Source organism: Macaca fascicularis, chromosome 2 (assembly GCF_037993035.2).
Source record: "Macaca fascicularis isolate 582-1 chromosome 2, T2T-MFA8v1.1".
In the NCBI taxonomy this organism is placed as follows: Eukaryota; Metazoa; Chordata; class Mammalia; order Primates; family Cercopithecidae; genus Macaca; species Macaca fascicularis.
This window is the reverse complement of record NC_088376.1, coordinates 707,837-716,428: the sequence shown is the minus strand read 5'-3', so window position 1 is coordinate 716,428 and position 8,592 is coordinate 707,837. Positions and strand designations below refer to the sequence as shown.

Here is an 8,592-nt window from a genome sequence, read left to right as displayed (position 1 = left end):
TGTGTGTATTCTCCTCAGACTGTCTTCTTCCAGTTAGCAATGTGCATGCAAGATTCACTCATGTCTTTGTGTGAGTTGATAGCTTGTTCCTTTCTATGGCTAAATAGTATTCCATTGCATGAATGTACCACAGTTTGGTTATGCATTTTGGGGAGCAAAACCTTCCTCTTTTAACTTTGTTCCAGGGTTGGAGACCTTCAAATTAACTGATAATAGATACATTAATAGGAGAGGCAATATTTGGCTTCTTATTCCACAAGTATCATTGTAGGACAAAATTCATCAGATGGCAGGATCCAGTTTACAAACAGGTAAAACTAGCCCAAAGACAAGAAACTAGACTAGAATCTGATAACCCTCAAGGGCTATAGATTTCCTTTTATTTATTTAAATTTTTTATTATACTTTAAGTTCTAGGGTACATGTGCACAACGTGCAGGTTTGTTATGTAGGTATACATGTGCCATGTTGGTTTGCTGCACCCATCTACTCGTCATTTACGTTACGTATAGTTTTCCTCAAAAAAGTTTTTTTTGAGACAGGGTCTGGCTCTGTCTCCCAGGCTGGAGTGCAAAGGTGCAATCTCAGCTCACTGCAACCTCTACCTCCTGGGTGCAAGCCATCCTCCCTCCTCAGCCTCCTGATTAGCACCTGCCATCATGCCCATCTAATTTTTCTATTTTTAGTAGATATGAGGTTTCACCATGTTGCCCAGGCTGGTCTTGAACTCCTGGCCTCCCAAAGTGCTGGAATTATAGGCATGTGCCCCCACGCCCGTCCGACTTATAGTTTTCCATTGAAACATAAAATTTATCTCTGTAGTAACCATTATTTTTGATCATAGATAATCAAAGTAAGATTATTCTTGTTTCAAAATTAAGTCTAGCCTTGTTAGATTTTGCCTGATGATTTATGTAAGTTTAGTAAGAACAAGAGCTGACCACATAGATGCTTTCAAGCTTCCTTGCTGCAAGTTTTCATACAGAATCTCAGATTGGACTTTTAAAGGCCTTATTGAGGCTAAAAGCCAAGCCAAGAACATACTATCAAATTTCAGCTGCAGACCTTATAGCTTTGTGTGAATTCCTCTCTGCTTGAGGCCCTCAAAATAGCCCCAAATTACTGGGCCTACAAGGAAATGACCTTCCTTACTAATCTGTAAGGCTGTGAACCCCATAATCTAGGTATCAGACTGGCTTTTCTCAAAGTGCTTTGTAAGCATTGACTCCATAAAAGTCAACCTTAGTTCCTTACAATTGCTGGTCATAGCTGGTCTGAGGTACACTTCCTAAATATGATATTTCAGTAAAAACCTTGATAATATAGCCAAAGTTTCCAATTATGTCCTGTTACAAGGTGAACAGATTCTTACTGGACTTTTGCTAACAACTATATTGTCATGAAAGTAAGAGTATTAAGAATTTCAAAATTCTAGAGAAATCAGGTGGAGAAAAAAAGATAAATGCTCCATTTCTGTTTACAAAAGCATAATCTACTAAAATTGTTGTGAGTTAGAGTTAGCTTGAGAGTGGCCAGGTGTGGTGTGTAATCCCAGCACTTTGGGAGTCCGAGATGGGCAGATCATGAGGTCAGGAGATCAAGACCATCCTGGCTAACACGGTGAAACCCCGTCTCTACTAAAAACTACAAGAAATTAGCCGGCATGGTGGTGGGCGCCTGTAGTTCCAGCTACTCGGGAGGCTGAGGCAGGAGAATGGCGTGAATCCGGGAGGTGGAGCTTGCAGTGAGCCGAGATCGCACCACTGCACTCCAGCCTGGGCGACAGAGCGAGACTCCATCTCAAAAAAAAAAAAAAACAAAAAAACACACAAACAAGAGTTAACTTAACAGAAAGAGATTTCTTTTTTTTCTTTCTTTTTTGAGACTGAGTGTCGCTCCGTCTCAATTTCTCAGTGTGGTAGGCAAAAACATGTTTATTAACAGGCCAAAATATCTAGTTTCTCTGTAAAAATAAGAAGCCAAAAGTATATAAACTTGAATTACTTATGTTCAGTAATTAATGTTTTAGTATTATATCTTATTTATAAATGATGTAGATATTTAATGGAAATATTTTACTTAGCTTAACTTTAAGGTTAAAAATTACCAAAAGTATTTTGGAAACTACTATTAGGCAGATTTACTGTAAAAAACTTATTATTGAAATAATGTTTTTCGCTTTTCACAAGATGGCACCAAAAATGAAGGAAACTCCTGCCCCTCCTAAAGCCCAAGCCAAAGCAAAGGCTTTAAAGGCCAAGAAGGCAGTGTTGAAATGTGTCCACAGCCTCCCAAAAAAAGAAGATCTGCACCTCACCCACCTTCCAGTGTCCCAAGACACTGCGACTCTGGAGGCAGCCCAGATACCCTGGGAAGAGCGCCCCCCTGGAGAAACAAGCTTGACCATCATGCTATCATCAAGTTTCCACTGACCACTGAGTCAGCCATGAAGAAGATAGAAGACAACAACATGCTTGTGTTCACTGTCAATGTTAAAGCCAACAAGCACCAGATCAAACAGACTGTGAAGAAGCTCTGGGACGTGGATGTGGCCACAGTCAACGTCCTGATTCGGCCTGATGGAGAGAAGAAGGCATATGTTCGAGTGGCTCCTGATTACGATGCTTTGGATGTTGCCAACAAACTTGGGATCATCTAAACTGAGTCCAGCTAGCTGATTCTAAATAGATGTATATCTTTTCACCCTAAAAAAAAGGAAATAATGTTTTTCATAAGAATGACAACTTAAAATCTTAAAGCTTATAGATTTGATTCTAATTATCTAGTAAATATAGTATTAGCTTCTTGCAAGCACTCAAGCAGAATAGAAACTTGTTTGTTGGCCGGGCAGGGGGCCTACCATGAGTATACTGTGAGCAAGAGGACCCTGCAGTGTCCTTAGCTGCCAGCAGGTGGCGCACGGGCACCACACCATGAGCAAGAGGACCCTGCAGTGTCCTGGTCGGCAGCAGGGGGCGTGCTGCCACCACACTGTGAGCAAGAGGATCGTGTAGTGCCCCCAGCGGCCAGAAGGGGGCGTGCCCCCACTACAAGGCAAGCAAGAGGGCCCGGCAGTGTCCCCAGCTGCCAGCTGCGGAGCCAGCCGCCACTTCAGTTGGAGCAAGAGGGCCCGGCAGTGTCCCCAGCTGCCAGCATCGGGAGTGCTGCCACCACACTGTGACCCAGAGAGCCCTGCAATGTCCCCAACTGCCAGCAGGCGGCGTGCCCTCACTATACTGCCAGCAAGAGGGCCCTGCAGTGCCCCGGCGCCAGCAGGCGGCGCTGGCCACCAGTGTAAGAAAGAGGGCCCTGCAGTTGCTCTATTCGCCAGCAGGGGGCGCACTGGAACAGCACTGTGAGCAAGAGGGCCCTGTAGTGCGCGGCTGCAAGCAGGGGGCACCAGAGCCCGGCTTTTCAGATTACTGATGTTTCGCCCATCTGTGCGCGGCTCCCCTCGCGGCGTGCGTCTCTGCGCCTGCACCACGCCTGCACCGCGCCCCTTCAGGCCCACGCAGCGTGCGTCTCTGCGCCTGCGCCGCGACCCTTCCCCGCTACGGCGCGGGCCTGCGACTCTGCGCATGCGCCGGCCTGCGCCGCGCCTGGCGTGCGACTCTGCACCAGCGCCAGCGTTGTACCTTTGTGAGGGCGGAGCTGCATTCTCCTCAGCCCAGACACTGAGAGCATCGCGAGGGCGGAGCTGTGTTCTCCTCTGCACAGACCTCGGGGGTACCGTGAAGACAGAGCAGCGTTCTACTCAGCCCAGACCCTGGCGTGGGGGGCACCGTGAGGGCGGAGCTGCGTTGTGCTCAGCACAGACGTTGGCGGCACCGCCTCGCTTTGGGACAACTCGGGGCCGCATCCACAGTGAATAAAATCCTTCCTGTTTCTAGCCCTGAATAACGAAAGTCAGAGACTACTTAGAATGGTTCAGTGTGGAAAACGGGAAACCGAAATCCCCTCTGAATCCTGTGCACAGAGGTTCTCTCCACCCAAGGGTTAGGGTTAGGATTTTAGGGTTAGGGTTTTAGGGTTAGGGCAAGGGCGAGGGTTAGAGGGTAGAGGGTTAGAGGGTTAGGGTTAGGGTTGTGAGGGTTAGGGTTAGGGGTTAGGGCCAGGGGTCGGAGTCAGGGTCAGGCTAGGGGTTAGGGTTGGGGGTTAGGGTTTAGGGTTAGGTTTAGGGTTTAGGGTCGGGGTCGGAGTCAGGGTCAGGGTTAGGGTTAAGGGTTAGGGCTAGGGCTAGGGCTAGGTTTAGGGCTTAGGGTTGGGGTTATGGTTTGGGTTAGGGGTTAGGGGTTGGGGTTAGGGGTGAGGGTGAGGGTTAGGGTCAGGGTTAGAGGTTAGGGTTAGGGGTCAGGGTCGGGTACAGGGTTGGGGTCAAGGTTACGGTTAGGGGTTAGGGTTTAGGGTTGGGGTAGGGTTAGGGTTGGGTTAGCGGTAGGGTTAGGGTTGGGTTAAAGTTAGTGTTAGGGCTAGGGCTAGGACTAGGTTTAGGGGTTAGGGTTAGGATTGGGTTAGGGTTTGGGTTTGGTTCCATGTTAGGGTTAAGATTCAAGTTAGGGTTCGTGTTCTGTTTTGGGTTAGGTTTAGGGTTAGGGTTTGGGTTCGGGTTAGCGTTCATGTTTGGTTTCAGGTTAGAGTTGAAGCCATTGTCCTGCCTCAGCCTCCCGAGTAGCTGGCATTATAGGCACATACCACCATGCCCAGCTAATCTTTTTATTTTTAGTAGCGACAGTGTTTCACCATGTTTCCCAGGTTTCTCTGGAACTCCTGACATCAAGTAATCCACCTGCCTCTGCCTCCCAAAATGCTGGGATTACAGGCATGAGGCACTGTGTCCAGCCTTCACTTTCTTCTCTGTGTCAGAGATCTCTAGCAAGATACCTTTTCACAACTTTTATTGCAACGGAAGTATTTCAGAACTTTGTCAGGTTAAACTGTTAAGGGTATGTCTGTTTTTTTATGATACACTCAATTTAGGAATGTATGACTCAGTAATGAAAGTTGATCTGGCTTCACCCTTGGCATTTGAGTTCCTAGATGGAGAAGGGTCTGTTTTCAGGCATGATCATGGCTTACAGGAATGCAGCACCCCAAGAGGACCCTAGCAATTGGGAGAATTTTGTTTACGTGACACTAAGCGCCAAATAACCTTAAATTCTAAATAAAAGTTCCAAGGGTAATTTGTATAAGGATCTTGTTTTTTGTTTTTTGTTTTGAGATGGAGTCTCACTCTGTCACCCAGGCTGAACTGCTGTGGCATGATCTTGGCTCACTGCAACCTCCACCTCCTGAGTTCAAGTGATTCTCCTGCCTTACCCTCCAAAGTACCTGAAATTACAGGTGCCTGCCACTATGCCCAGCTAATTTTTTGTATTTTTAGTAGAGATGGGGTTTCACCATGTTGGCCAGGCTGGTCTCGAACTCCTGACCTCGTGATTTGCCCGCCCCAGCCTCCCAAAGTGCTGGGATTATGGGCGTGAGCCACCGCACCCAGCCAGGGCCTTGTTTTTAAAGAAAATAAATTATATGACAGATTTGTTTCATATACATACATACACACACACACACACACACACATATATATATATATAAACTATACTCGTGAACATTTTACTCAACGTTTAAAAATCTTTAAGACCTTTCAGTACATAAAGCTTACATAAGAAAATCTAGCAAAAGTGTATAAAATCTAAACACATTTCTAAAAGAAAGGGTGAGGCTTTCAGGGTGGCTATGCTGTGTTGAACGTGGGCAGTGTTCTCTCTCTCTTGTGGTTTTGCTTATATGGCAGTTCCAGCTCACAAGAGCCCTTGGAGCCTGTCTGTTGGCCTGCATCCTGTGGCATTTGGCAAGTGAGATCTGTTTAATATAAGGTGTCCATAAAGCCAAGGTTATGATATCTAAAAATAATCAACACTAATTCCCCAGAAATTTTGTCTTTTTTGACCAAGCCACTGGTGCAATGTGGAGTCACTGCATTTTATGCAAAAAGAATAATGCCCTCACTCCAGAGTCTGAACCAGAACTGACCCTCAGTGGTGACTCCCCCTTTATTCTAGGAGGTGTTAACATTAGCTGTGGCAATGTAAAAACGGTGTTTCTGGAGGCAGTGGGGGCCGACAATGGAAAATCCTCTGCAGCCGTCAACATGGAGAGTGAGACAATGCAGGTGTTGACTCACAGAACTGGACGAGAATCTACTACTCCTTCTCCAGTGAGAGTCTCTGTCATTTGCATAGAAGGCTTAAATGCAGGGAGGGCATGGGGATTCCGTGTAAACTTCAGTAAGCTGCATAAACAGAGGCCGTGATGTGTTTTGTCTCCGACCTTTTCCAGGGAGATCTGACCCCAGGGTTGCAGTGTGATGCTCACTAACAGAAGCTGACTCAATTGTGTTATGTCTCTGATCTTTTCCAAGGACATCTGGACCCAGGGTCGCAATGTGATGCTCACTAACAGAAACTGATTCAATTGTGTTTCCTGGTTTTGGGGAATATCTTTAATTACTGCATGAATGTTTGTAAACTGTTGGGGCTAAATATGAAAGTTGCTCTTCAGGTGCCGTCTCCACCGAGCCACTGTGTACATTTTCTTTCTCTCTCTTGCAGCTCTTCTCCTCCTACAAACTGAACGAAAATGAAAAGGAAGTCATTTCTGCATGTGTCAGAGGCATCCTTTGGTTCTAAAGGGAGCTGAGTTGGATTCCACAAGCGTATGGTCCTTGTAGCATGTGAATAGGATTCAGTCACGGACGAGAAGGAAGGGTTCGGGGGAGACTGTCATCGCCCTGTCCAGGCTAACACTCCAGCTGCCCAGGTGACAGGCTGGCCTGTGTTTGTGTTGTGTAAGTGTGTACAGTTGCTAATGAAGGGTCCAGAAACATCTTACAGAGTAAGCCTATCGCTACATGTAGTTTTATGTGGGTATAAATGCATTTCAGTTCTTAACATGAACATTTGTACAGTGCTTCCAAGTGAGGGTTTGACTGCCTCACATCTGGAATCCTTCAAGTTTATCCTTCTTGGAGTCAGTGTCGTGAATGTTTTCCCCTAGGTCAAGAGTCTGCTGTCAACATGATGTTCTCTAATTACACAGCTTCATACAACTCCCAGCTTTGTGGACATATATTTTTGTATTTAAGGTGTTCCTTCTTTTACTTCTGTTTATAGTTCATCCTTGACACTGCTCTTTTCCCACTGCCTTTATCTCAGGTCCTTCCCAAGCTTTCATCCTGGCTGACTTCTTTTAAGTAATGGAAGGAGAGGACGTGGGGTCAGTCAGCCTGACTTCCGATCCCTTCTCCACCCATTGTGGGGAAAAGAAAGAGATCAGCCTGTTACTGTGTCTATATAGAAAGAAGTAGACATAAGAGGCTCCATTTTGTTCTGTATTGGAGATACTGTTAATCTGTGACCCTACCCCCAACCTTGTCCTTGCAAGAGACATGTGCTGTGGTGACTCAAGATTTAATGGATTTTGGGCGTGCAGGATGTGTCTTTGTTAAACAAGCGCCTGAAGGCAGCTTGCTGGTTAAAAGTCATCACCATTCTCTTAATTTCAACTACCCAGGGACACCTACACAGCCAAAGGTCGCAGGGACCTCTGCCTAGAAAAGCTAGGTATTGTCCAAGGTTTATCCCCATGTGATAGGATGAAACAATGCTGCTAAAAGGTTTATGGAGATGTTTGCATATGTATCTCAAGGCACAGCATTTTCCTTTAAACTTATTCATGTCACAGAGATCCTTGTTCTTATGTCTTACTGCTGATTTCCTCCCTAAAAATGATCCTATTGTCCTGCCACTCCCTTATCTTTAAGATGGTAAAGATAATTATCTATAAATACTAAGGGAACTCAGAGACCGGTGCTGGCGTGGGTCCTCTGTAAGCTGAGCACTGGTCCCCTGGGCCCCGCTTTTCTTTCTCTATACTTTGTCTCTCTGTCTTATTTCTTTTCTCAAGTCTCTCGTTCCACCTAATGAGAAACACCCACAGGTGTGGAGGGGCAGGCCACCCCTTCATCTAGTGCCCAACGTGGAAGCTTTTCTCTAAGGTGAAGGTACGCTGGAGCATGGTCATTGAGGACAAGTCGACGACTCCCGAGTACATGTACAGTCAGCCTTGTGGTAAGCTTGTGCGCTTGGAAGAACCTAGGGTAACAATGGGGCAAACTAAAAGTAAATATGCCTCTTATCGCAGCTTTATTAAAATTCTCTTAAAGAGAGGGGGAGTTAAAGTCTCTACCAAAAATCTAATTACGCAGTTTCAAACAATAGAGCAGTTTTGTCCATGGTTTCCGGAACAGGGAACTTTAGATCTAAAAGACTGGGAAAAAATTGGCAAAGAATTAAAACAAACAAGTAGGGAAGGTAAAATCATTCCGCTCACAGTATGGAATGATTGGGTCATTATTAAAGTAGCTTTAGAACCATTTCAAACAGAAGAAGATAGCATTCCAATTTCTGATGTCCCTAAAAGCTGTGCAGTAGATTGTGAAAAAGAGGCAGGGATAGAATCCTGAAAAAGAAAAGAAAGTTCACACTGTAAATGTGTATCAGAGCCAGTAATGGCTCGGTCAACGCAAAATGTTGA

The 8,592-nt window shown here is 45.6% G+C and overlaps 1 pseudogene; it reads left to right on the top strand.

Annotated features, from left to right (window-relative positions):
* Positions 1-2,189: 2,189 nt before the first annotated feature.
* Positions 2,190-2,701, top strand: LOC141409746 (large ribosomal subunit protein uL23 pseudogene; annotated as a pseudogene).
* The last annotated feature ends 5,891 nt before the right edge of the window (positions 2,702-8,592 follow it).